We start from the raw sequence: 22,569 nt of genomic DNA, 5'->3' as shown, positions 1-22,569 counted from the left end.
GAGAAATTAGTGACCAAACCGCCTTTGGCTGTTTGCGGTGTATAGATCTCGAAAAATACGCGATTTGAAAAAAAAATTTGACCAAATCAGACAACCGAGTCAAAAGTTATGCCCTCCAAAACTTTTTCGACATTTTCAAAAAAAAAAAAAAATTCCCCCGAACCGGCCGGTTAGGCGGTCTAGGCCATTCCTCGCGGCGGCCTCCCCCCCGCCCAGCGCCTAGGCGCGATTTTTGCAGCACTGCTCACACTATACTACAACGATTCGCGGGCAGTACAGGACTGTCACATATTACTATTTAAGTAAACCCAATCCAATGTGACACCATGGTGCGTGTGGCCATGTAATTGTAACTGAAACTAGCATTTCATAATCGGACAAAGTACCTGTTAGGTCCCGTAGTGTAGCGTTTTGTTCAATTTAGTCATTGTACCTTTATTTCGTGTAATTTAGTCTTTTACTTTAAATTTTGAACAATTAAGGACAATATTAACACCGAAAATTTTTTCCGTTAAGTTTGTCAACGGCGGCATTCGAACTGCCATGTCAGATTGTGCGAAATGGCATAAAAGAGTATAAATCGGACAAAATAATGTTAACAGCTCAGACCTTAGCTCAGTTGGTAGAGTGGTGGACTGTAGTTGGACTAATCTAAATTGGAAATCCTTAAGTCGCTGGTTTGATTCCGGCAGGTTGGATTGATGTTCTAATATATTAAGCTTTTTAATTTTTCCTTTGAAGAGCTAAAAAAAAAAAAAAAAAGACGCCGTTGCCGGGGATCGAACCGGGTCTCCCGCGTGACAGGCGGGGATACTCACCACTATACTACAACGACTCGCGGCGCAAAACAGGACTGTCACAAATTTCTGTTTAAGTAAGTCCAATCAAATGTGGCACCATGGTTCGTGTGGCGATCTAATTGCAATTGAAACTAACATTTCATAGTCGGACAAAGTACCTGTTTAGTCCCTGTACTGTAGCGTTTTGTTCAATTTAGTTATTGTACGTTTATTTTGTGTAATCTAGTCCCGGTACTTTAAGATTTAGAACAATTAAGGACAACATTAACACCATAATTTTTTCCGTTAAGTTTTTTTCTACGTGGCATTCGAACTGCCATGTCGGATTGTGCATGTGGCATAAAAGAGTGCAATACGGACAAAAATATAGTTAATAGCTCCGACCTTAGCTCAGTTGGTAGAGCGGAGGACTGTAGTTTGATTAATCTAAGTTGGAAATCCTTAGGTCGCTGGTTTGAATCCGGCAGGTCGGATTGATTTTTTACAATATTAAGCATTTTAATTTTTCCTTTGAACAGCTAAAAAAAAAAACGCTGTTGCTGGGATTGAACCCAGGTCTCCCGAGTGACAGGCGGGAATACTCACCACCAATGCTGCATAAAAACGTTAGCGCCCCCTAGGCGGCTAGGGGCGCCTAGGCGCCGAATTTTTTATTTATTATTATAGTTTTTTTTTATTTTTAATAAAATTAAAAATTAAATTTTTTTAAATTTAGTAATAAAACATAAGGTTTCCATAGTTGTTTCTTAGAAACTATTTACGAAAGTGGTGGTAAAATTGTTCAAAATTTGTTTAAACCATCTAAACATATAAAAACTAAAATTAAGAACTAAAGAGGCATTTTTTTGAGAAATTAGTGGACCAAACCCGCCTTTGGCTGTTTGCGGTGTATAGATCTCGAAAAAATACCGCGATTTGAAAAAAAAATTTGACCAAAATCAGACAACCGAGTCAAAAGTTATGCCCTCCAAAACTTTTTCGACATTTTCAAAAAAAAAAAAAATTCCCCGAACCGGCCGTTAGGCGGTCTAGGCCATTCCTCGCGGCGGCCTCCCCCCGCCCAGCGCCTAGGCGCGATTTTTGCAGCACTGCTCACCACTATACTACAACGATTCGCGCGGCAGTACAGGGCTGTCACATATTACTATTTAAGTAAACCCAATCTAATGTGACACCATGGTGCGTGTGGCCATGTAATTGTAACTGAAACTAGCATTTCATAATCGGACAAAGTACCTGTTAGGTCCCCGTAGTGTAGCGTTTTGTTCAATTTACTCATTGTACCTTTATTTCGTGTAATTTAGTCCTTTTACTTTAATATTTTGAACAATTAAGGACAATATTAACACCGAAAATTTTTTCCGTTAAGTTTGTCAACGCGGCATTCGAACTGCCATGTCAGATTGTGCGATATGGCATAAAAGAGTATAAATCGGACAAAAATAATGTTAACAGCTCAGACCTTAGCTCAGTTGGTAGAGTGGTGGACTGTAGTTGGACTAATCTAAATTGGAAATCCTTAAGTCGCTGGTTTGATTCCGGCAGGTTGGATTGATGTTCTAATATATTAAGCTTTTTAATTTTTCCTTTGAAGAGCTAAAAAAAAAAAAAAAGACGCCGTTGCCGGGGATCGAACCCGGGTCTCCCGCGTGACAGGCGGGGATACTCACCACTATACTACAACGACTCGCGCGGCAAAACAGGACTGTCACAAATTTCTGTTTAAGTAAGTCCAATCAAATGTGGCACCATGGTTCGTGTGGCGATCTAATTGCAATTGAAACTAACATTTCATAGTCGGACAAAGTACCTGTTTAGTCCCTGTACTGTAGCGTTTTGTTCAATTTAGTTATTGTACGTTTATTTTGTGTAATCTAGTCCCGGTACTTTAAGATTTAGAACAATTAAGGACAACATTAACACCATAATTTTTTCCGTTAAGTTTTTTTCTACGTGGCATTCGAACTGCCATGTCGGATTGTGCGATGTGGCATAAAAGAGTGCAATACGGACAAAAATATAGTTAATAGCTCCGACCTTAGCTCAGTTGGTAGAGCGGAGGACTGTAGTTTGATTAATCTAAGTTGGAAATCCTTAGGTCGCTGGTTTGAATCCGGCAGGTCGGATTGATTTTTTACAATATTAAGCATTTTAATTTTTCCTTTGAACAGCTAAAAAAAAAACGCTGTTGCTGGGGATTGAACCCAGGTCTCCCGAGTGACAGGCGGGAATACTCACCACCAATGCTGCATAAAACGTTAGGCGCCCCCTAGGCGGCTAGGGGGCGCCTAGGCGCCGAATTTTTTACTTATTATTATAGTTTTTTTTTATTTTTAATAAAATTAAAAATTAAATTTTTTAAATTTAGTAATAAAACATAAGGTTTCCATAGTTGTTTCTTAGAAACTATTTACGAAAGTGGTGGTAAAATTGTTCAAAATATTGTTTAAACCATCTAAATACATAAAAAACTAAAATTAAGAACTAAAGAGGCATTTTTTGAGAAATTAGTGGACCAAACCGCCTTTGGCTGTTTGCGGTGTATAGATCTCGAAAAATTACGCGATTTGAAAAAAAAATTTGACCAAATCAGACAACCGAGTCAAAAGTTATGCCCTCCAAAACTTTTTCGACATTTTCAAAAAAAAAAAAAAATTCCCCGAACCGGCCGGTTAGGCGGTCTAGGCCATTCCTCGCGGCGGCCTCCCCCCGCCCAACGCCTAGGCGCGATTTTTGCAGCACTGCTCACCACTATACTACAACGATTCGCGCGGCAGTACAGGACTGTCACATATTACTATTTAAGTAAACCCAATCCAATGTGACACCATGGTGCGTGTGGCCATGTAATTGTAACTGAAACTAGCATTTCATAATCGGACAAAGTACCTGTTAGGTCCCCGTAGTGTAGCGTTTTGTTCAATTTAGTCATTGTACCTTTATTTCGTGTAATTTAGTCCTTTTACTTTAAGATTTTGAACAATTAAGGACAATATTAACACCGAAAATTTTTTCCGTTAAGTTTGTCAACGCGGCATTCGAACTGCCATGTCAGATTGTGCGATATGGCATAAAAGAGTATAAATCGGACAAAAATAATGTTAACAGCTCAGACCTTAGCTCAGTTGGTAGAGTGGTGGACTGTAGTTGGACTAATCTAAATTGGAAATCCTTAAGTCGCTGGTTTGATTCCGGCAGGTTGGATTGATGTTCTAATATATTAAGCTTTTTAATTTTTCCTTTGAAGAGCTAAAAAAAAAAAAAGACGCCGTTGCCGGGGATCGAACCCGGGTCTCCCGCGTGACAGGCGGGGATACTCACCACTATACTACAACGACTCGCGCGGCAAAACAGGACTGTCACAAATTTCTGTTTAAGTAAGTCCAATCAAATGTGGCACCATGGTTCGTGTGGCGATCTAATTGCAATTGAAACTAACATTTCATAGTCGGACAAAGTACCTGTTTAGTCCCTGTACTGTAGCGTTTTGTTCAATTTAGTTATTGTACGTTTATTTTGTGTAATCTAGTCCCGGTACTTTAAGATTTAGAACAATTAAGGACAACATTAACACCATAATTTTTTCCGTTAAGTTTTTTTCTACGTGGCATTCGAACTGCCATGTCGGATTGTGCGATGTGGCATAAAAGAGTGCAATACGGACAAAAATATAGTTAATAGCTCCGACCTTAGCTCAGTTGGTAGAGCGGAGGACTGTAGTTTGATTAATCTAAGTTGGAAATCCTTAGGTCGCTGGTTTGAATCCGGCAGGTCGGATTGATTTTTTACAATATTAAGCATTTTAATTTTTCCTTTGAACAGCTAAAAAAAAAACGCTGTTGCTGGGGATTGAACCCAGGTCTCCCGAGTGACAGGCGGGAATACTCACCACCAATGCTGCATAAAACGTTAGGCGCCCCCTAGGCGGCTAGGGGCGCCTAGGCGCCGAATTTTTTACTTTATTATTATAGTTTTTTTTTTATTTTTAATAAAATTAAAAATTAAATTTTTTTAAATTTAGTAATAAAACATAAGGTTTCCATAGTTGTTTCTTAGAAACTATTTACGAAAGTGGTGGTAAAATTGTTCAAAATATTGTTTAAACCATCTAAATACATAAAAAACTAAAATTAAGAACTAAAGAGGCATTTTTTGAGAAATTAGTGGACCAAACCGCCTTTGGCTGTTTGCGGTGTATAGATCTCGAAAAATTACGCGATTTGAAAAAAAAATTTGACCAAATCAGACAACCGAGTCAAAAGTTATGCCCTCCAAAACTTTTTCGACATTTTCAAAAAAAAAAAAAAAAATTCCCCGAACCGGCCGGTTAGGCGGTCTAGGCCATTCCTCGCGGCGGCCTCCCCCGCCCAACGCCTAGGCGCGATTTTTGCAGCACTGCTCACCACTATACTACAACGATTCGCGCGGCAGTACAGGACTGTCACATATTACTATTTAAGTAAACCCAATCCAATGTGACACCATGGTGCGTGTGGCCATGTAATTGTAACTGAAACTAGCATTTCATAATCGGACAAAGTACCTGTTAGGTCCCCGTAGTGTAGCGTTTTGTTCAATTTAGTCATTGTACCTTTATTTCGTGTAATTTAGTCCTTTTACTTTAAGATTTTGAACAATTAAGGACAATATTAACACCGAAAATTTTTTCCGTTAAGTTTGTCAACGCGGCATTCGAACTGCCATGTCAGATTGTGCGATATGGCATAAAAGAGTATAAATCGGACAAAAATAATGTTAACAGCTCAGACCTTAGCTCAGTTGGTAGAGTGGTGGACTGTAGTTGGACTAATCTAAATTGGAAATCCTTAAGTCGCTGGTTTGATTCCGGCAGGTTGGATTGATGTTCTAATATATTAAGCTTTTTAATTTTTCCTTTGAAGAGCTAAAAAAAAAAAAAGACGCCGTTGCCGGGGATCGAACCCGGGTCTCCCGCGTGACAGGCGGGGATACTCACCACTATACTACAACGACTCGCGCGGCAAAACAGGACTGTCACAAATTTCTGTTTAAGTAAGTCCAATCAAATGTGGCACCATGGTTCGTGTGGCGATCTAATTGCAATTGAAACTAACATTTCATAGTCGGACAAAGTACCTGTTTAGTCCCTGTACTGTAGCGTTTTGTTCAATTTAGTTATTGTACGTTTATTTTGTGTAATCTAGTCCCGGTACTTTAAGATTTAGAACAATTAAGGACAACATTAACACCATAATTTTTTCCGTTAAGTTTTTTTCTACGTGGCATTCGAACTGCCATGTCGGATTGTGCGATGTGGCATAAAAGAGTGCAATACGGACAAAAATATAGTTAATAGCTCCGACCTTAGCTCAGTTGGTAGAGCGGAGGACTGTAGTTTGATTAATCTAAGTTGGAAATCCTTAGGTCGCTGGTTTGAATCCGGCAGGTCGGATTGATTTTTTACAATATTAAGCATTTTAATTTTTCCTTTGAACAGCTAAAAAAAAAACGCTGTTGCTGGGGATTGAACCCAGGTCTCCCGAGTGACAGGCGGAATACTCACCACCAATGCTGCATAAAACGTTAGGCGCCCCCTAGGCGGCTAGGGGGCGCCTAGGCGCCGAATTTTTTATTTATTATTATAGTTTTTTTTTTATTTTTAATAAAATTAAAAATTAAATTTTTTTAAATTTAGTAATAAAACATAAGGTTTCCATAGTTGTTTCTTAGAAACTATTTACGAAAGTGGTGGTAAAATTGTTCAAAATATTGTTTAAACCATCTAAATACATAAAAAACTAAAATTAAGAACTAAAGAGGCATTTTTTGAGAAATTAGTGGACCAAACCGCCTTTGGCTGTTTGCGGTGTATAGATCTCGAAAAATTACGCGATTTGAAAAAAAAATTTGACCAAATCAGACAACCGAGTCAAAAGTTATGCCCTCCAAAACTTTTTCGACATTTTCAAAAAAAAAAAAAAAATTCCCCGAACCGGCCGGTTAGGCGGTCTAGGCCATTCCTCGCGGCGGCCTCCCCCCGCCCAACGCCTAGGCGCGATTTTTGCAGCACTGCTCACCACTATACTACAACGATTCGCGCGGCAGTACAGGACTGTCACATATTACTATTTAAGTAAACCCAATCCAATGTGACACCATGGTGCGTGTGGCCATGTAATTGTAACTGAAACTAGCATTTCATAATCGGACAAAGTACCTGTTAGGTCCCCGTAGTGTAGCGTTTTGTTCAATTTAGTCATTGTACCTTTATTTCGTGTAATTTAGTCCTTTTACTTTAAGATTTTGAACAATTAAGGACAATATTAACACCGAAAATTTTTTCCGTTAAGTTTGTCAACGCGGCATTCGAACTGCCATGTCAGATTGTGCGATATGGCATAAAAGAGTATAAATCGGACAAAAATAATGTTAACAGCTCAGACCTTAGCTCAGTTGGTAGAGTGGTGGACTGTAGTTGGACTAATCTAAATTGGAAATCCTTAAGTCGCTGGTTTGATTCCGGCAGGTTGGATTGATGTTCTAATATATTAAGCTTTTTAATTTTTCCTTTGAAGAGCTAAAAAAAAAAAAAGACGCCGTTGCCGGGGATCGAACCCGGGTCTCCCGCGTGACAGGCGGGGATACTCACCACTATACTACAACGACTCGCGCGGCAAAACAGGACTGTCACAAATTTCTGTTTAAGTAAGTCCAATCAAATGTGGCACCATGGTTCGTGTGGCGATCTAATTGCAATTGAAACTAACATTTCATAGTCGGACAAAGTACCTGTTTAGTCCCTGTACTGTAGCGTTTTGTTCAATTTAGTTATTGTACGTTTATTTTGTGTAATCTAGTCCCGGTACTTTAAGATTTAGAACAATTAAGGACAACATTAACACCATAATTTTTTCCGTTAAGTTTTTTTCTACGTGGCATTCGAACTGCCATGTCGGATTGTGCGATGTGGCATAAAAGAGTGCAATACGGACAAAAATATAGTTAATAGCTCCGACCTTAGCTCAGTTGGTAGAGCGGAGGACTGTAGTTTGATTAATCTAAGTTGGAAATCCTTAGGTCGCTGGTTTGAATCCGGCAGGTCGGATTGATTTTTTACAATATTAAGCATTTTAATTTTTCCTTTGAACAGCTAAAAAAAAAACGCTGTTGCTGGGATTGAACCCAGGTCTCCCGAGTGACAGGCGGGAATACTCACCACCAATGCTGCATAAAACGTTAGGCGCCCCCTAGGCGGCTAGGGGGCGCCTAGGCGCCGAATTTTTTATTTATTATTATAGTTTTTTTTTTATTTTTAATAAAATTAAAAATTAAATTTTTTTAAATTTAGTAATAAAACATAAGGTTTCCATAGTTGTTTCTTAGAAACTATTTACGAAAGTGGTGGTAAAATTGTTCAAAATATTGTTTAAACCATCTAAATACATAAAAAAACTAAAATTAAGAACTAAAGAGGCATTTTTTTGAGAAATTAGTGGACCAAACCGCCTTTGGCTGTTTGCGGTGTATAGATCTCGAAAAATTACGCGATTTGAAAAAAAAAATTTGACCAAATCAGACAACCGAGTCAAAAGTTATGCCCTCCAAAACTTTTTCGACATTTTCAAAAAAAAAAAAAAATTCCCCGAACCGGCCGGTTAGGCGGTCTAGGCCATTCCTCGCGGCGGCCTCCCCCGCCCAGCGCCTAGGCGCGATTTTTGCAGCACTGCTCACCACTATACTACAACGATTCGCGCGGCAGTACAGGACTGTCACATATTACTATTTAAGTAAACCCAATCCAATGTGACACCATGGTGCGTGTGGCCATGTAATTGTAACTGAAACTAGCATTTCATAATCGGACAAAGTACCTGTTAGGTCCCCGTAGTGTAGCGTTTTGTTCAATTTAGTCATTGTACCTTTATTTCGTGTAATTTAGTCCTTTTACTTTAAGATTTTGAACAATTAAGGACAATATTAACACCGAAAATTTTTCCGTTAAGTTTGTCAACGCGGCATTCGAACTGCCATGTCAGATTGTGCGATATGGCATAAAAGAGTATAAATCGGACAAAAATAATGTTAACAGCTCAGACCTTAGCTCAGTTGGTAGAGTGGTGGACTGTAGTTGGACTAATCTAAATTGGAAATCCTTAAGTCGCTGGTTTGATTCCGGCAGGTTGGATTGATGTTCTAATATATTAAGCTTTTTAATTTTTCCTTTGAAGAGCTAAAAAAAAAAAAGACGCCGTTGCCGGGGATCGAACCCGGGTCTCCCGCGTGACAGGCGGGGATACTCACCACTATACTACAACGACTCGCGCGGCAAAACAGGACTGTCACAAATTTCTGTTTAAGTAAGTCCAATCAAATGTGGCACCATGGTTCGTGTGGCGATCTAATTGCAATTGAAACTAACATTTCATAGTCGGACAAAGTACCTGTTTAGTCCCTGTACTGTAGCGTTTTGTTCAATTTAGTTATTGTACGTTTATTTTGTGTAATCTAGTCCCGGTACTTTAAGATTTAGAACAATTAAGGACAACATTAACACCATAATTTTTTCCGTTAAGTTTTTTTCTACGTGGCATTCGAACTGCCATGTCGGATTGTGCGATGTGGCATAAAAGAGTGCAATACGGACAAAAATATAGTTAATAGCTCCGACCTTAGCTCAGTTGGTAGAGCGGAGGACTGTAGTTTGATTAATCTAAGTTGGAAATCCTTAGGTCGCTGGTTCGAATCCGGCAGGTCGGATTGATTTTTTACAATATTAAGCATTTTAATTTTTCCTTTGAAGAGCTAAAAAAAAAACGCTGTTGCTGGGGATTGAACCAGGTCTCCCGAGTGACAGGCGGGAATACTCACCACCAATGCTGCATAAAACGTTAGGCGCCCCCTAGGCGGCTAGGGGCGCCTAGGCGCCGAATTTTTTATTTATTATTATAGTTTTTTTTTTATTTTTAATAAAATTAAAAATTAAATTTTTTTAAATTTAGTAATAAAACATAAGGTTTCCATAGTTGTTTCTTTAGAAACTATTTACGAAAGTGGTGGTAAAATTGTTCAAAATATTGTTTAAACCATCTAAATACATAAAAAACTAAAATTAAGAACTAAAGAGGCATTTTTTTGAGAAATTAGTGGACCAAACCGCCTTTGGCTGTTTGCGGTGTATAGATCTCGAAAAAATACGCGATTTGAAAAAAAATTTGACCAAATCAGACAACCGAGTCAAAAGTTATGCCCTCCAAAACTTTTCGACATTTTCAAAAAAAAAAAAAAATTCCCCGAACCGGCCGGTTAGGCGGTCTAGGCCATTCCTCGCGGCGGCCTCCCCCGCCCAGCGCCTAGGCGCGATTTTTGCAGCACTGCTCACCACTATACTACAACGATTCGCGCGGCAGTACAGGACTGTCACATATTACTATTTAAGTAAACCCAATCCAATGTGACACCATGGTGCGTGTGGCCATGTAATTGTAACTGAAACTAGCATTTCATAATCGGACAAAGTACCTGTTAGGTCCCCGTAGTGTAGCGTTTTGTTCAATTTAGCTCATTGTACCTTTATTTCGTGTAATTTAGTCCTTTTACTTTAAGATTTTGAACAATTAAGGACAATATTAACACCGAAAATTTTTTCCGTTAAGTTTGTCAACGCGGCATTCGAACTGCCATGTCAGATTGTGCGATATGGCATAAAAGAGTATAAATCGGACAAAAATAATGTTAACAGCTCAGACCTTAGCTCAGTTGGTAGAGTGGTGGACTGTAGTTGGACTAATCTAAATTGGAAATCCTTAAGGTCGGCTGGTTTGATTCCGGCAGGTTGGATTGATGTTCTAATATATTAAGCTTTTTAATTTTTCCTTTGAAGAGCTAAAAAAAAAAAAAAAGACGCCGTTGCCGGGATCGAACCCGGGGTCTCCCGCGTGACAGGCGGGGATACTCACCACTATACTACAACGACTCGCGCGGCAGAACAGGACTGTCACAAATTTCTGTTTAAGTAAGTCCAATCAAATGTGGCACCATGGTTCGTGTGGCGATCTAATTGCAATTGAAACTAACATTTCATAGTCGGACAAAGTACCTGTTTAGTCCCTGTACTGTAGGGTTTTGTTCAATTTAGTTATTGTACGTTTTTTTTGTGTAATCTAGTCCCGGTACTTTAAGATTTAGAACAATTAAGGACAACATTAACACCATAATTTTTTCCGTTAAGTTTTTTTCTACGTGGCATTCGAACTGCCATGTCGGATTGTGCGATGTGGCATAAAAGAGTGCAATACGGACAAAAATATAGTTAATAGCTCGACCTTAGCTCAGTTGGTAGAGCGGAGGACTGTAGTTTGATTAATCTAAGTTGGAAATCCTTAGGTCGCTGGTTCGAATCCGGCAGGTCGGATTTGATTTTTTACAATATTAAGCATTTTAATTTTTCCTTTGAAGAGCTAAAAAAAAAACGCTGTTGCTGGGGATTGAACCCAGGTCTCCCGAGTGACAGGCGGGAATACTCACCACCAATGCTGCATAAAACGTTAGGCGCCCCCTAGGCGGCTAGGGGGCGCCTAGGCGCCGATTTTTTTATTTATTATTATAGTTTTTTTTTATTTTTAATAAAATTAAAAATTAAATTTTTTTAAATTTAGTAATAAAACATAAGGTTTCCATAGTTGTTTCTTAGAAACTATTTACGAAAGTGGTGGGTAAAATTGTTCAAAATATTGTTTAAACCATCTAAAATACATAAAAAACTAAAATTAAGAACTAAAGAGGCATTTTTTTTGAGAAATTAGTGGACCAAACCGCCTTTGGCTGTTTGCGGTGTATAGATCTCGAAAAAATACGCGATTTGAAAAAAAATTTGACCAAATCAGACAACCGAGTCAAAGTTATGCCCTCCAAAACTTTTTCGACATTTTCAAAAAAAAAAAAATTCCCCGAACCGGCCGGTTAGGCGGTCTAGGCCATTCCTCGCGGCGGCCTCCCCCCGCCCAGCGCCTAGGCGCGATTTTTGCAGCACTGCTCACCACTATACTACAACGATTCGCGCGGCAGTACAGGACTGTCACATTATTACTATTTAAGTAAACCCAATCCAATGTGACACCATGGTGCGTGTGGCCATGTAATTGTAACTGAAACTAGCATTTCATAATCGGACAAAGTACCTGTTAGGTCCCGTAGTGTAGCGTTTTGTTCAATTTAGTCATTGTACCTTTATTTCGTGTAATTTAGTCCTTTTACTTTAAGATTTTGAACAATTAAGGACAATATTAACACCGAAAATTTTTTTCCGTTAAGTTTGTCAACGCGGCATTCGAACTGCCATGTCAGATTGTGCGATATGGCATAAAAGAGTATAAATCGGACAAAAATAATGTAACAGCTCAGACCTTAGCTCAGTTGGTAGAGTGGTGGACTGTAGTTGGACTAATCTAAATTGGAAATCCTTAAGTCGCTGGTTTGATTCCGGCAGGTTGGATTGATGTTCTAATATATTAAGCTTTTTAATTTTTCCTTTGAAGAGCTAAAAAAAAAAAAAAGACGCCGTTGCCGGGATCGAACCCGGGTCTCCCGCGTGACAGGCGGGGATACTCACCACTATACTACAACGACTCGCGCGGCAGAACAGGACTGTCACAAATTTCTATTTAAGTAAGTCCAATCAAATGTGGCACCATGGTTCGTGTGGCGATCTAATTGCAATTGAAACTAACATTTCATAGTCGGACAAAGTACCTGTTTAGTCCCTGTACTGTAGGGTTTTGTTCAATTTAGTTATTGTACGTTTTTTTTGTGTAATCTAGTCCCGGTACTTTAAGATTTAGAACAATTAAGGACAACATTAACACCATAATTTTTTCCGTTAAGTTTTTTTCTACGTGGCATTCGAACTGCCATGTCGGATTGTGCGATGTGGCATAAAAGAGTGCAATACGGACAAAAATATAGTTAATAGCTCCGACCTTAGCTCAGTTGGTAGAGCGGAGGACTGTAGTTTGATTAATCTAAGTTGGAAATCCTTAGGTCGCTGGTTTCGAATCCGGCAGGTCGGATTGATTTTTTACAATATTAAGCATTTTAATTTTTCCTTTGAAGAGCTAAAAAAAAAACGCTGTTGTTGGGGATTGAACCCAGGTCTCCCGAGTGACAGGCGGGAATACTCACCACCAATGCTGCATAAAACGTTAGGCGCCCCCTAGGCGGCTAGGGGGCGCCTAGGCGCCGATTTTTTATTTATTATTATAGTTTTTTTTTATTTTAATAAAATTAAAATTAAATTTTTTAAATTTAGTAATAAAACATAAGGTTTCCATAGTTGTTTCTTAGAAACTATTACGAAAGTGGTGGTAAAATTGTTCAAAATATTGTTTAAACCATCTAAATACATAAAAAACTAAAAATTAAGAACTAAAGAGGCATTTTTTTGAGAAATTAGTGGACCAAACCGCCTTTGGCTGTTTGCGGTGTATAGATCTCGAAAAATACGCATTTGAAAAAAAATTTGACCAAATCAGACAACCGAGTCAAAAGTTATGCCTCAAAACTTTTTCGACATTTTCAAAAAAAAAAAAAAATTCCCCGAACCGGCCGGTTAGGCGGTCTAGGCATTCCTCGCGCGCTCCCGCCCAGCGCCAGCGCGATTTTGCAGCACTGCTCACCACTATACTACAACGATTCGCGGGCAGTACAGGACTGTCACATATTACTATTTAAGTAAAACCCAATCCAATGTGACACCATGGTGCGTGTGGCCATGTAATTGTAACTGAAACTAGCATTTCATAATCGGACAAAGTACCTGTTAGGTCCCCGTAGTGTAGCGTTTTGTTCAATTTAGTCATTGTACCTTTATTTCGTGTAATTTAGTCCTTTTACTTTAAGATTTTGAACAATTAAGGACAATATTAACACCGAAAATTTTTTCCGTTAAGTTTGTCAACGCGGCATTCGAACTGCCATGTCAGATTGTGCGATATGGCATAAAAGAGTATAAATCGGACAAAAATAATGTTAACAGCTCAGACCTTAGCTCAGTTGGTAGAGTGGTGGACTGTAGTTGGACTAATCTAAATTGGAAATCCTTAAGTCGCTGGTTTGATTCCGGCAGGTTGGATTGATGTTCTACAATATTAAGCTTTTTAATTTTTCCTTTGAAGAGCTATATTACTATTTAAGTAAACCCAATCCAATGTGACACCATGGTGCGTGTGGCCATGTAATTGCAACTGAAACTAGCATTTCATAATCGGACAAAGTACCTGTTAGGTCCCCGTAGTGTAGCGTTTTGTTCAATTTAGTCATTGTACCTTTATTTCGTGTAATTTAGTCCTTTTACTTTAAGATTTTGAAATTAAGGACAATATTAACACCGAAAATTTTTTCCGTTAAGTTTGTCAACGCGGCATTCGAACTGCCATGTCAGATTGTGCGAAATGGCATAAAAGAGTATAAATCGGACAAAAATAATGTTAACAGCTCAGACCTTAGCTCAGTTGGTAGAGTGGTGGACTGTAGTTGGACTAATCTAAATTGGAAATCCTTAAGTCGCTGGTTTGATTCCGGCAGGTTGGATTGATGTTCTAATATATTAAGCTTTTTAATTTTTCCTTTGAAGAGCTAAAAAAAAAAAAAAAACGCCGTTGCCGGGGATCGAACCCGGGTCTCCGCGTGACAGGCGGGATACTCACCACTATACTACAACGACTCGCGCGCAGAACAGGACTGTCACAAATTTCTATTTAAGTAAGTCCAATCAAATGTGGCACCATGGTTCGTGTGGCGATCTAATTGCAATTGAAACTAACATTTCATAGTCGGACAAAGTACCTGTTTAGTCCCTGTACTGTAGCGTTTTGTTCAATTTAGTTATTGTACGTTTATTTTGTGTAATCTAGTCCCGGTACTTTAAGATTTAGAACAATTAAGGACAACATTAACACCATAATTTTTTCCGTTAAGTTTTTTTCTACGTGGCATTCGAACTGCCATGTCGGATTGTGCGATGTGGCATAAAAGAGTGCAATACGGACAAAAATATAGTTAATAGCTCCGACCTTAGCTCAGTTGGTAGAGCGGAGGACTGTAGTTTGATTAATCTAAGTTGGAAATCCTTAGGTCGCTGGTTCGAATCCGGCAGGTCGGATTGATTTTTTACAATATTTAAGCATTTTAATTTTTCCTTTGAAGAGCTAAAAAAAAAACGCTGTTGCGGGGATTGAACCAGGTCTCCGAGTGACAGGCGGGAATACTCACACCAATGCTGCATAAAACGTTAGGCGCCCTAGGCGGCTAGGGGGCGCTAGGCGCCGATTTTTTATTTATTATTATAGTTTTTTTTTTATTTTTAATAAAATTAAAAATTAAATTTTTTTAAATTTAGTAATAAAACATAAGGTTTCCATAGTTGTTTCTTAGAAACTATTAACGAAAGTGGTGTAAAATTGTTCAAAATATTGTTTAAACCATCTAAATACATAAAAAACTAAAATTAAGAACTAAAGAGGCATTTTTTTGAGAAATTAGTGGACCAAACCGCCTTTGGCTGTTTGCGGTGTATAGATCTCGAAAAAATACGCGATTTGAAAAAAAAATTTGACCAAATCAGACAACCGAGTCAAAAGTTATGCCTTCCAAAACTTTTTCGACATTTTCAAAAAAAAAAAAAAAATTCCCGAACCGGCCGGTTAGGCGGTCTAGGCCATTCCTCGCGGCGGCCTCCCCCGCCCAGCGCCTAGGCGCGATTTTTGCAGCACTGCTCACCACTATACTACAACGATTCGCGCGGCAGTACAGGACAGTCACATATTACTATTTAAGTAAACCCAATCCAATGTGACACCATGGTGCGTGTGGCCATGTAATTGCAACTGAAACTAGCATTTCATAGTCGGACAAAGTACCTGTTAGGTCCCGTAGTGTAGCGTTTTGTTCAATTTAGTCATTGTACCTTTATTTCGTGTAATTTAGTCCTTTTACTTTAAGATTTTGAACAATTAAGGACAATATTAACACCGAAAATTTTTTCCGTTAAGTTTGTCAACGCGGCATTCGAACTGCCATGTCAGATTGTGCGAAATGGCATAAAAGAGTATAAATCGGACAAAAAATGTTAACAGCTCAGACCTTAGCTCAGTTGGTAGAGTGGTGGACTGTAGTTGGACTAATCTAAATTGGAAATCCTTAAGTCGCTGGTTTGATTCCGGCAGGTTGGATTGATGTTCTACAATATTAAGCTTTTTAATTTTTCCTTTGAAGAGCTAAAAAAAAAAAAAAAAAAAGACGCGTTGCCGGGGATCGAACCCGGGTCTCCCGCGTGACAGGCGGGGATACTCACCACTATACTACAACGACTCGCGCGGCAGAACAGGACTGTCACAAATTTCTATTTAAGTAAGTCCAATCAAATGTGGCACCATGGTTCGTGTGGCGATCTAATTGCAATTGAAACTAACATTTCATAGTCGGACAAAGTACCTGTTTAGTCCCTGTACTGTAGGTTTTGTTCAATTTAGTTATTGTACGTTTATTTTGTGTAATCTAGTCCGGTACTTTAAGATTTAGAACAATTAAGGACAACATTAACACCATAATTTTTTCCGTTAAGTTTTTTTCTACGTGGCATTCGAACTGCCATGTCGGATTGTGCGATGTGGCATAAAAGAGTGCAATACGGACAAAAATATAGTTAATAGCTCCGACCTTAGCTCAGTTGGTAGAGCGGAGGACTGTAGTTTGATTAATCTAAGTTGGAAATCCTTAGGTCGCTGGTTTGAATCCGGCAGGTCGGATTGATTTTTTACAATATTAAGCATTTTAATTTTTCCTTTGAAGAGCTAAAAAAAAACGCTGTTGCCGGGGATTGAACCCAGGTCTCCCGAGTGACAGGCGGGAATACTCACCAATGCTGCATAAAACGTTAGGCGCCCCCTAGGCGGCTAGGGCGCCTAGGCGCCGATTTTTTTTATTTATTATTATAGTTTTTTTTTATTTTTAATAAAATTAAAAATTAAATTTTTTTAAATTTAGTAATAAAACATAAGGTTTCCATAGTTGTTTCTTAGAAACTATTAACGAAAGTGGTGGTAAAATTGTTCAAAATATTGTTTAAACCATCTAAATACATAAAAAACTAAAATTAAGAACTAAAGAGGCATTTTTTTGAGAAATTAGTGGACCAAACCGCCTTTGGCTGTTTGCGGTGTATAGATCTCGAAAAAATACGCGATTTGAAAAAAAAATTTGACCAAATCAGACAACCGTCAAAAGTTATGCCTCCAAAACTTTTTCGACATTTTCAAAAAAAAAAAAAAATTCCCCGAACCGGCCGGTTAGGCGGTCTAGGCCATTCCTCGCGGCGGCCTCCCCCGCCCAGCGCCTAGGCGCGATTTTTGCAGCACTGCTCACCACTATACTACAACGATTCGCGCGGCAGTACAGGACAGTCACATATTACTATTTAAGTAAACCCAATCCAATGTGACACCATGGTGCGTGTGGCCATGTAATTGCAACTGAAACTAGCATTTCATAGTCGGACAAAGTACCTGTTAGGTCCCCGTAGTGTAGCGTTTTGTTCAATTTAGTCATTGTACCTTTATTTCGTGTAATTTAGTCCTTTTACTTTAAGATTTTGAACAATTAAGGACAATATTAACACGAAATTTTTTTTCCGTTAAGTTTGTCAACGCGGCATTCGAACTGCCATGTCAGATTGTGCGAAATGGCATAAAAGAGTATAAATCGGACAAAATAATGTTAACAGCTCAGACCTTAGCTCAGTTGGTAGAGTGGTGGACTGTAGTTGGACTAATCTAAATTGGAAATCCTTAAGTCGCTGGTTTGATTCCGGCAGGTTGGATTGATGTTCTAATATATTAAGCTTTTTAATTTTTCCTTTGAAGAGCTAAAAAAAAAAAGACGCCGTTGCCGGGATCGAACCCGGGTCTCCCGCGTGACAGGCGGGGATACTCACCACTATACTACAACGACTCGCGGCAGAACAGGACTGTCACAAATTTCTATTTAAGTAAGTCCAATCAAATGTGGCACCATGGTTCGTGTGGCGATCTAATTGCAATTGAAACTAACATTTCATAGTCGGACAAAGTACCTGTTTAGTCCCTGTACTGTAGCGTTTTGTTCAATTTAGTTATTGTACGTTTATTTTGTGTAATCTAGTCCCGGTACTTTAAGATTTAGAACAATTAAGGACAACATTAACACCATAATTTTTTCCGTTAAGTTTTTTTCTACGTGGCATTCGAACTGCCATGTCGGATTGTGCGATGTGGCATAAAAGAGTGCAATACGGACAAAAATATAGTTAATAGCTCCGACCTTAGCTCAGTTGGTAGAGCGGAGGACTGTAGTTTGATTAATCTAAGTTGGAAATCCTTAGGTCGCTGGTTCGAATCCGGCAGGTCGGATTGATTTTTTACAATATTAAGCATTTTAATTTTTCCTTTGAAGAGCTAAAAAAAAACGCTGTTGCTGGGATTGAACCCAGGTCTCCCGAGTGACAGGCGGGAATACTCACCACCAATGCTGCATAAAACGTTAGGCGCCCCTAGGCGGCTAGGGGCGCCTAGGCGCCGATTTTTTATTTATTATTATAGTTTTTTTTTATTTTTAATAAAATTAAAAATTAAATTTTTTTAAATTTAGTAATAAAACATAAGGTTTCCATAGTTGTTTCTTAGAAACTATTTACGAAAGTGGTGGTAAAATTGTTCAAAATATTGTTTAAACCATCTAAATACATAAAAAACTAAAATTAAGAACTAAAGAGGCATTTTTTTTGAGAAATTAGTGGACCAAACCGCCTTTGGCTGTTTGCGGTGTATAGATCTCGAAAAAATACGCGATTTGAAAAAAAAATTTGACCAAATCAGACAACCGAGTCAAAAGTTATGCCTCCAAAACTTTTTCGACATTTTCAAAAAAAAAAAAAAAATTCCCCGAACCGGCCGGTTAGGCGGTCTAGGCCATTCCTCGCGGCGGCCTCCCCCCGCCCAGCGCCTAGGCGCGATTTTTGCAGCACTGCTCACACTATACTACAACGATTCGCGCGGCAGTACAGGACTGTCACATATTACTATTTAAGTAAACCCAATCCAATGTGACACCATGGTGCGTGTGGCCATGTAATTGCAACTGAAACTAGCATTTCATAGTCGGACAAAGTACCTGTTAGGTCCCCGTAGTGTAGCGTTTTGTTCAATTTAGTCATTGTACCTTTATTTCGTGTAATTTAGTCCTTTTACTTTAAGATTTTGAACAATTAAGGACAATATTAACACCGAAAATTTTTTCCGTTAAGTTTGTCAACGCGGCATTCGAACTGCATGTCAGATTGTGCGAAATGGCATAAAAGAGTATAAATCGGACAAAAATAATGTTAACAGCTCAGACCTTAGCTCAGTTGGTAGAGTGGTGGACTGTAGTTGGACTAATCTAAATTGGAAATCCTTAAGTCGCTGGTTTGATTCCGGCAGGTTGGATTGATGTTCTATATATTAAGCTTTTTAATTTTTCCTTTGAAGAGCTAAAAAAAAAAAAAAAGACGCCGTTGCCGGGGATCGAACCCGGGTCTCCCGCGTGACAGGCGGGGATACTCACCACTATACTACAACGACTCGCGCGGCAGAACAGGACTGTCACAAATTTCTATTTAAGTAAGTCCAATCAAATGTGGCACCATGGTTCGTGTGGCGATCTAATTGCAATTGAAACTAACATTTCATAGTCGGACAAAGTACCTGTTTAGTCCCTGTACTGTAGCGTTTTGTTCAATTTAGTTATTGTACGTTTATTTTGTGTAATCTAGTCCCGGTACTTTAAGATTTAGAACAATTAAGGACAACATTAACACCATAATTTTTTCCGTTAAGTTTTTTTCTACGTGGCATTCGAACTGCCATGTCGGATTGTGCGATGTGGCATAAAAGAGTGCAATACGGACAAAAATATAGTTAATAGCTCCGACCTTAGCTCAGTTGGTAGAGCGGAGGACTGTAGTTTGATTAATCTAAGTTGGAAATCCTTAGGTCGCTGGTTCGAATCCGGCAGGTCGGATTGATTTTTTACAATATTAAGCATTTTAATTTTTCCTTTGAAGAGCTAAAAAAAAACGCTGTTGCTGGGATTGAACCCAGGTCTCCCGAGTGACAGGCGGGAATACTCACCACCAATGCTGCATAAAACGTTAGGCGCCCCCTAGGCGCCTAGGCGCCGATTTTTTTATTTATTATTATAGTTTTTTTTTATTTTTAATAAAATTAAAAATTAAATTTTTTAAATTTAGTAATAAAACATAAGGTTTCCATAGTTGTTTCTTAGAAACTATTAACGAAAGTGGTGGTAAAATTGTTCAAAATATTGTTTAAACCATCTAAATACATAAAAAACTAAAATTAAGAACTAAAGAGGCATTTTTTGAGAAATTAGTGGACCAAACCGCCTTTGGCTGTTTGCGGTGTATAGATCTCGAAAAAATACGCGATTTGAAAAAAAAATTTGACCAAATCAGACAACCGAGTCAAAAGTTATGCCTTCCAAAACTTTTTCGACATTTTCAAAAAAAAAAAAAAATTCCCGAACCGGCCGGTTAGGCGGTCTAGGCCATTCCTCGCGGCGGCCTCCCCCCCCAGCGCCTAGGCGCGATTTTTGCAGCACTGCTCACCACTATACTACAACGATTCGCGCGGCAGTACAGGACAGTCACATATTACTATTTAAGTAAACCCAATCCAATGTGACACCATGGTGCGTGTGGCCATTTAATTGCAACTGAAACTAGCATTTCATAGTCGGACAAAGTACCTGTTAGGTCCCCGTAGTGTAGCGTTTTGTTCAATTTAGTCATTGTACCTTTATTTCGTGTAATTTAGTCCTTTTACTTTAAGATTTTGAACAATTAAGGACAATATTAACACCGAAAATTTTTTCCGTTAAGTTTGTCAACGCGGCATTCGAACTGCCATGTCAGATTGTGCGAAATGGCATAAAAGAGTATAAATCGGACAAAAATAATGTTAACAGCTCAGACCTTAGCTCAGTTGGTAGAGTGGTGGACTGTAGTTGGACTAATCTAAATTGGAAATCCTTAAGTCGCTGGTTTGATTCCGGCAGGTTGGATTGATGTTCTACAATATTAAGCTTTTTAATTTTTCCTTTGAAGAGCTAAAAAAAAAAAAAAAAGACGCGTTGCCGGGGATCGAACCCGGTCTCCGCGTGACAGGCGGGGATACTCACCACTATACTACAACAACGACTCGCGCGCAGAACAGGACTGTCACAAATTTCTATTTAAGTAAGTCCAATCAAATGTGGCACCATGGTTCGTGTGGCGATCTAATTGCAATTGAAACTAACATTTCATAGTCGGACAAAGTACCTGTTTAGTCCCTGTACTGTAGCGTTTTGTTCAATTTAGTTATTGTACGTTTATTTTGTGTAATCTAGTCCCGGTACTTTAAGATTTAGAACAATTAAGGACAACATTAACACCAAATTTTTTCCGTTAAGTTTTTTTCTACGTGGCATTCGAACTGCCATGTCGGATTGTGCGATGTGGCATAAAAGAGTGCAATACGGACAAAAATATAGTTAATAGCTCCGACCTTAGCTCAGTTGGTAGAGCGGAGGACTGTAGTTTGATTAATCTAAGTTGGAAATCCTTAGGTCGCTGGTTTGAATCCGGCAGGTCGGATTGATTTTTTACAATATTAAGCATTTTAATTTTTCCTTTGAAGAGCTAAAAAAAAAACGCTGTTGCGGGGATTGAACCCAGGTCTCCGAGTGACAGGCGGGAATACTCACCACCAATGCTGCATAAAACGTTAGGCGCCCCTAGGCGGCTAGGGGCGCCTAGGCGCCGATTTTTTTATTTATTTTATAGTTTTTTTTTTTTAATAAAATTAAAAATTAAATTTTTTAAATTTAGTAATAAAACATAAGGTTTCCATAGTTGTTTCTTAGAAACTATTAACGAAAGTGGTGGTAAAATTGTTCAAAATATTGTTTAAACCATCTAAATACATAAAAAACTAAAATTAAAACTAAAGAGGCATTTTTTTGAGAAATTAGTGGACCAAACCGCCTTTGGCTGTTTGCGGTGTATAGATCTCGAAAAATACGCGATTTGAAAAAAAAATTTGACCAAATCAGACAACCGAGTCAAAAGTTATGCCCTCCAAAACTTTTTCGACATTTTCAAAAAAAAAAAAAAATTCCCCGAACCGGCCGGTTAGGCGGTCTAGGCCATTCCTCGCGGCGGCCTCCCCCGCCCAGCGCCTAGGCGCGATTTTTGCAGCACTGCTCACCACTATACTACAACGATTCGCGCGGCAGTACAGGACAGTCACATATTACTATTTAAGTAAACCCAATCCAATGTGACACCATGGTGCGTGTGGCCATTTAATTGCAACTGAAACTAGCATTTCATAGTCGGACAAAGTACCTGTTAGGTCCCCGTAGTGTAGCGTTTTGTTCAATTTAGTCATTGTACCTTTATTTCGTGTAATTTAGTCCTTTTACTTTAAGATTTTGAACAATTAAGGACAATATTAACACCGAAAATTTTTTCCGTTAAGTTTGTCAACGCGGCATTCGAACTGCCATGTCAGATTGTGCGAAATGGCATAAAAGAGTATAAATCGGACAAAAATAATGTTAACAGCTCAGACCTTAGCTCAGTTGTAGAGTGGTGGACTGTAGTTGGACTAATCTAAATTGGAAATCCTTAAGTCGCTGGTTTGATTCCGGCAGGTTGGAT

At 38.8% G+C, this 22,569-nt stretch overlaps 24 non-coding genes across 24 annotated transcripts; 13 read left to right on the top strand and 11 right to left on the bottom strand.

The window, feature by feature from the left end:
* Window positions 1–1,179: 1,179 nt before the first annotated feature.
* On the top strand, window positions 1,180–1,273 carry TRNAY-GUA. The gene is made up of 2 exons: window positions 1,180–1,216; window positions 1,238–1,273. It is a non-coding gene; the product is annotated as a tRNA-Tyr (tRNA).
* Window positions 1,274–2,415: 1,142 nt separating this feature from the next.
* Window positions 2,416–2,487, bottom strand: TRNAD-GUC. Its single transcript has one exon. It is a non-coding gene; the product is annotated as a tRNA-Asp (tRNA).
* Window positions 2,488–2,832: 345 nt separating this feature from the next.
* TRNAY-GUA lies at window positions 2,833–2,926 on the top strand. The gene is made up of 2 exons: window positions 2,833–2,869; window positions 2,891–2,926. It is a non-coding gene; the product is annotated as a tRNA-Tyr (tRNA).
* Window positions 2,927–4,066: 1,140 nt separating this feature from the next.
* On the bottom strand, window positions 4,067–4,138 carry TRNAD-GUC. The gene has a single exon. It is a non-coding gene; the product is annotated as a tRNA-Asp (tRNA).
* Window positions 4,139–4,483: 345 nt separating this feature from the next.
* TRNAY-GUA lies at window positions 4,484–4,577 on the top strand. Its single transcript has 2 exons — window positions 4,484–4,520; window positions 4,542–4,577. It is a non-coding gene; the product is annotated as a tRNA-Tyr (tRNA).
* Window positions 4,578–5,720: 1,143 nt separating this feature from the next.
* On the bottom strand, window positions 5,721–5,792 carry TRNAD-GUC. The gene has a single exon. It is a non-coding gene; the product is annotated as a tRNA-Asp (tRNA).
* Window positions 5,793–6,137: 345 nt separating this feature from the next.
* On the top strand, window positions 6,138–6,231 carry TRNAY-GUA. Its single transcript has 2 exons — window positions 6,138–6,174; window positions 6,196–6,231. It is a non-coding gene; the product is annotated as a tRNA-Tyr (tRNA).
* A 1,142-nt stretch (window positions 6,232–7,373) lies between these two features.
* TRNAD-GUC lies at window positions 7,374–7,445 on the bottom strand. The gene has a single exon. It is a non-coding gene; the product is annotated as a tRNA-Asp (tRNA).
* A 345-nt stretch (window positions 7,446–7,790) lies between these two features.
* Window positions 7,791–7,884, top strand: TRNAY-GUA. The gene is made up of 2 exons: window positions 7,791–7,827; window positions 7,849–7,884. It is a non-coding gene; the product is annotated as a tRNA-Tyr (tRNA).
* A 1,141-nt stretch (window positions 7,885–9,025) lies between these two features.
* TRNAD-GUC lies at window positions 9,026–9,097 on the bottom strand. Its single transcript has one exon. It is a non-coding gene; the product is annotated as a tRNA-Asp (tRNA).
* Window positions 9,098–9,442: 345 nt separating this feature from the next.
* Window positions 9,443–9,536, top strand: TRNAY-GUA. Its single transcript has 2 exons — window positions 9,443–9,479; window positions 9,501–9,536. It is a non-coding gene; the product is annotated as a tRNA-Tyr (tRNA).
* Window positions 9,537–10,680: 1,144 nt separating this feature from the next.
* Window positions 10,681–10,752, bottom strand: TRNAD-GUC. The gene has a single exon. It is a non-coding gene; the product is annotated as a tRNA-Asp (tRNA).
* A 344-nt stretch (window positions 10,753–11,096) lies between these two features.
* On the top strand, window positions 11,097–11,190 carry TRNAY-GUA. Its single transcript has 2 exons — window positions 11,097–11,133; window positions 11,155–11,190. It is a non-coding gene; the product is annotated as a tRNA-Tyr (tRNA).
* A 1,143-nt stretch (window positions 11,191–12,333) lies between these two features.
* Window positions 12,334–12,404, bottom strand: TRNAD-GUC. Its single transcript has one exon. It is a non-coding gene; the product is annotated as a tRNA-Asp (tRNA).
* Window positions 12,405–12,749: 345 nt separating this feature from the next.
* TRNAY-GUA lies at window positions 12,750–12,844 on the top strand. Its single transcript has 2 exons — window positions 12,750–12,786; window positions 12,808–12,844. It is a non-coding gene; the product is annotated as a tRNA-Tyr (tRNA).
* A 1,582-nt stretch (window positions 12,845–14,426) lies between these two features.
* Window positions 14,427–14,496, bottom strand: TRNAD-GUC. Its single transcript has one exon. It is a non-coding gene; the product is annotated as a tRNA-Asp (tRNA).
* Window positions 14,497–14,840: 344 nt separating this feature from the next.
* TRNAY-GUA lies at window positions 14,841–14,934 on the top strand. Its single transcript has 2 exons — window positions 14,841–14,877; window positions 14,899–14,934. It is a non-coding gene; the product is annotated as a tRNA-Tyr (tRNA).
* Window positions 14,935–16,071: 1,137 nt separating this feature from the next.
* TRNAD-GUC lies at window positions 16,072–16,142 on the bottom strand. The gene has a single exon. It is a non-coding gene; the product is annotated as a tRNA-Asp (tRNA).
* Window positions 16,143–16,485: 343 nt separating this feature from the next.
* On the top strand, window positions 16,486–16,579 carry TRNAY-GUA. Its single transcript has 2 exons — window positions 16,486–16,522; window positions 16,544–16,579. It is a non-coding gene; the product is annotated as a tRNA-Tyr (tRNA).
* A 1,130-nt stretch (window positions 16,580–17,709) lies between these two features.
* On the bottom strand, window positions 17,710–17,780 carry TRNAD-GUC. The gene has a single exon. It is a non-coding gene; the product is annotated as a tRNA-Asp (tRNA).
* Window positions 17,781–18,123: 343 nt separating this feature from the next.
* TRNAY-GUA lies at window positions 18,124–18,217 on the top strand. Its single transcript has 2 exons — window positions 18,124–18,160; window positions 18,182–18,217. It is a non-coding gene; the product is annotated as a tRNA-Tyr (tRNA).
* Window positions 18,218–19,354: 1,137 nt separating this feature from the next.
* Window positions 19,355–19,426, bottom strand: TRNAD-GUC. Its single transcript has one exon. It is a non-coding gene; the product is annotated as a tRNA-Asp (tRNA).
* Window positions 19,427–19,771: 345 nt separating this feature from the next.
* Window positions 19,772–19,865, top strand: TRNAY-GUA. Its single transcript has 2 exons — window positions 19,772–19,808; window positions 19,830–19,865. It is a non-coding gene; the product is annotated as a tRNA-Tyr (tRNA).
* Window positions 19,866–21,407: 1,542 nt separating this feature from the next.
* Window positions 21,408–21,501, top strand: TRNAY-GUA. Its single transcript has 2 exons — window positions 21,408–21,444; window positions 21,466–21,501. It is a non-coding gene; the product is annotated as a tRNA-Tyr (tRNA).
* The last annotated feature ends 1,068 nt before the right edge of the window (window positions 21,502–22,569 follow it).

This window comes from Ipomoea nil, unplaced genomic scaffold (genome assembly GCF_001879475.1).
Source record: "Ipomoea nil cultivar Tokyo-kokei standard unplaced genomic scaffold, Asagao_1.1 scaffold2701, whole genome shotgun sequence".
NCBI lineage: Eukaryota > Viridiplantae > Streptophyta > Magnoliopsida > Solanales > Convolvulaceae > Ipomoea > Ipomoea nil.
The sequence above is the reverse complement of the archived record's forward strand: the minus strand, read 5'-3'. Positions and strand labels throughout refer to the sequence as shown.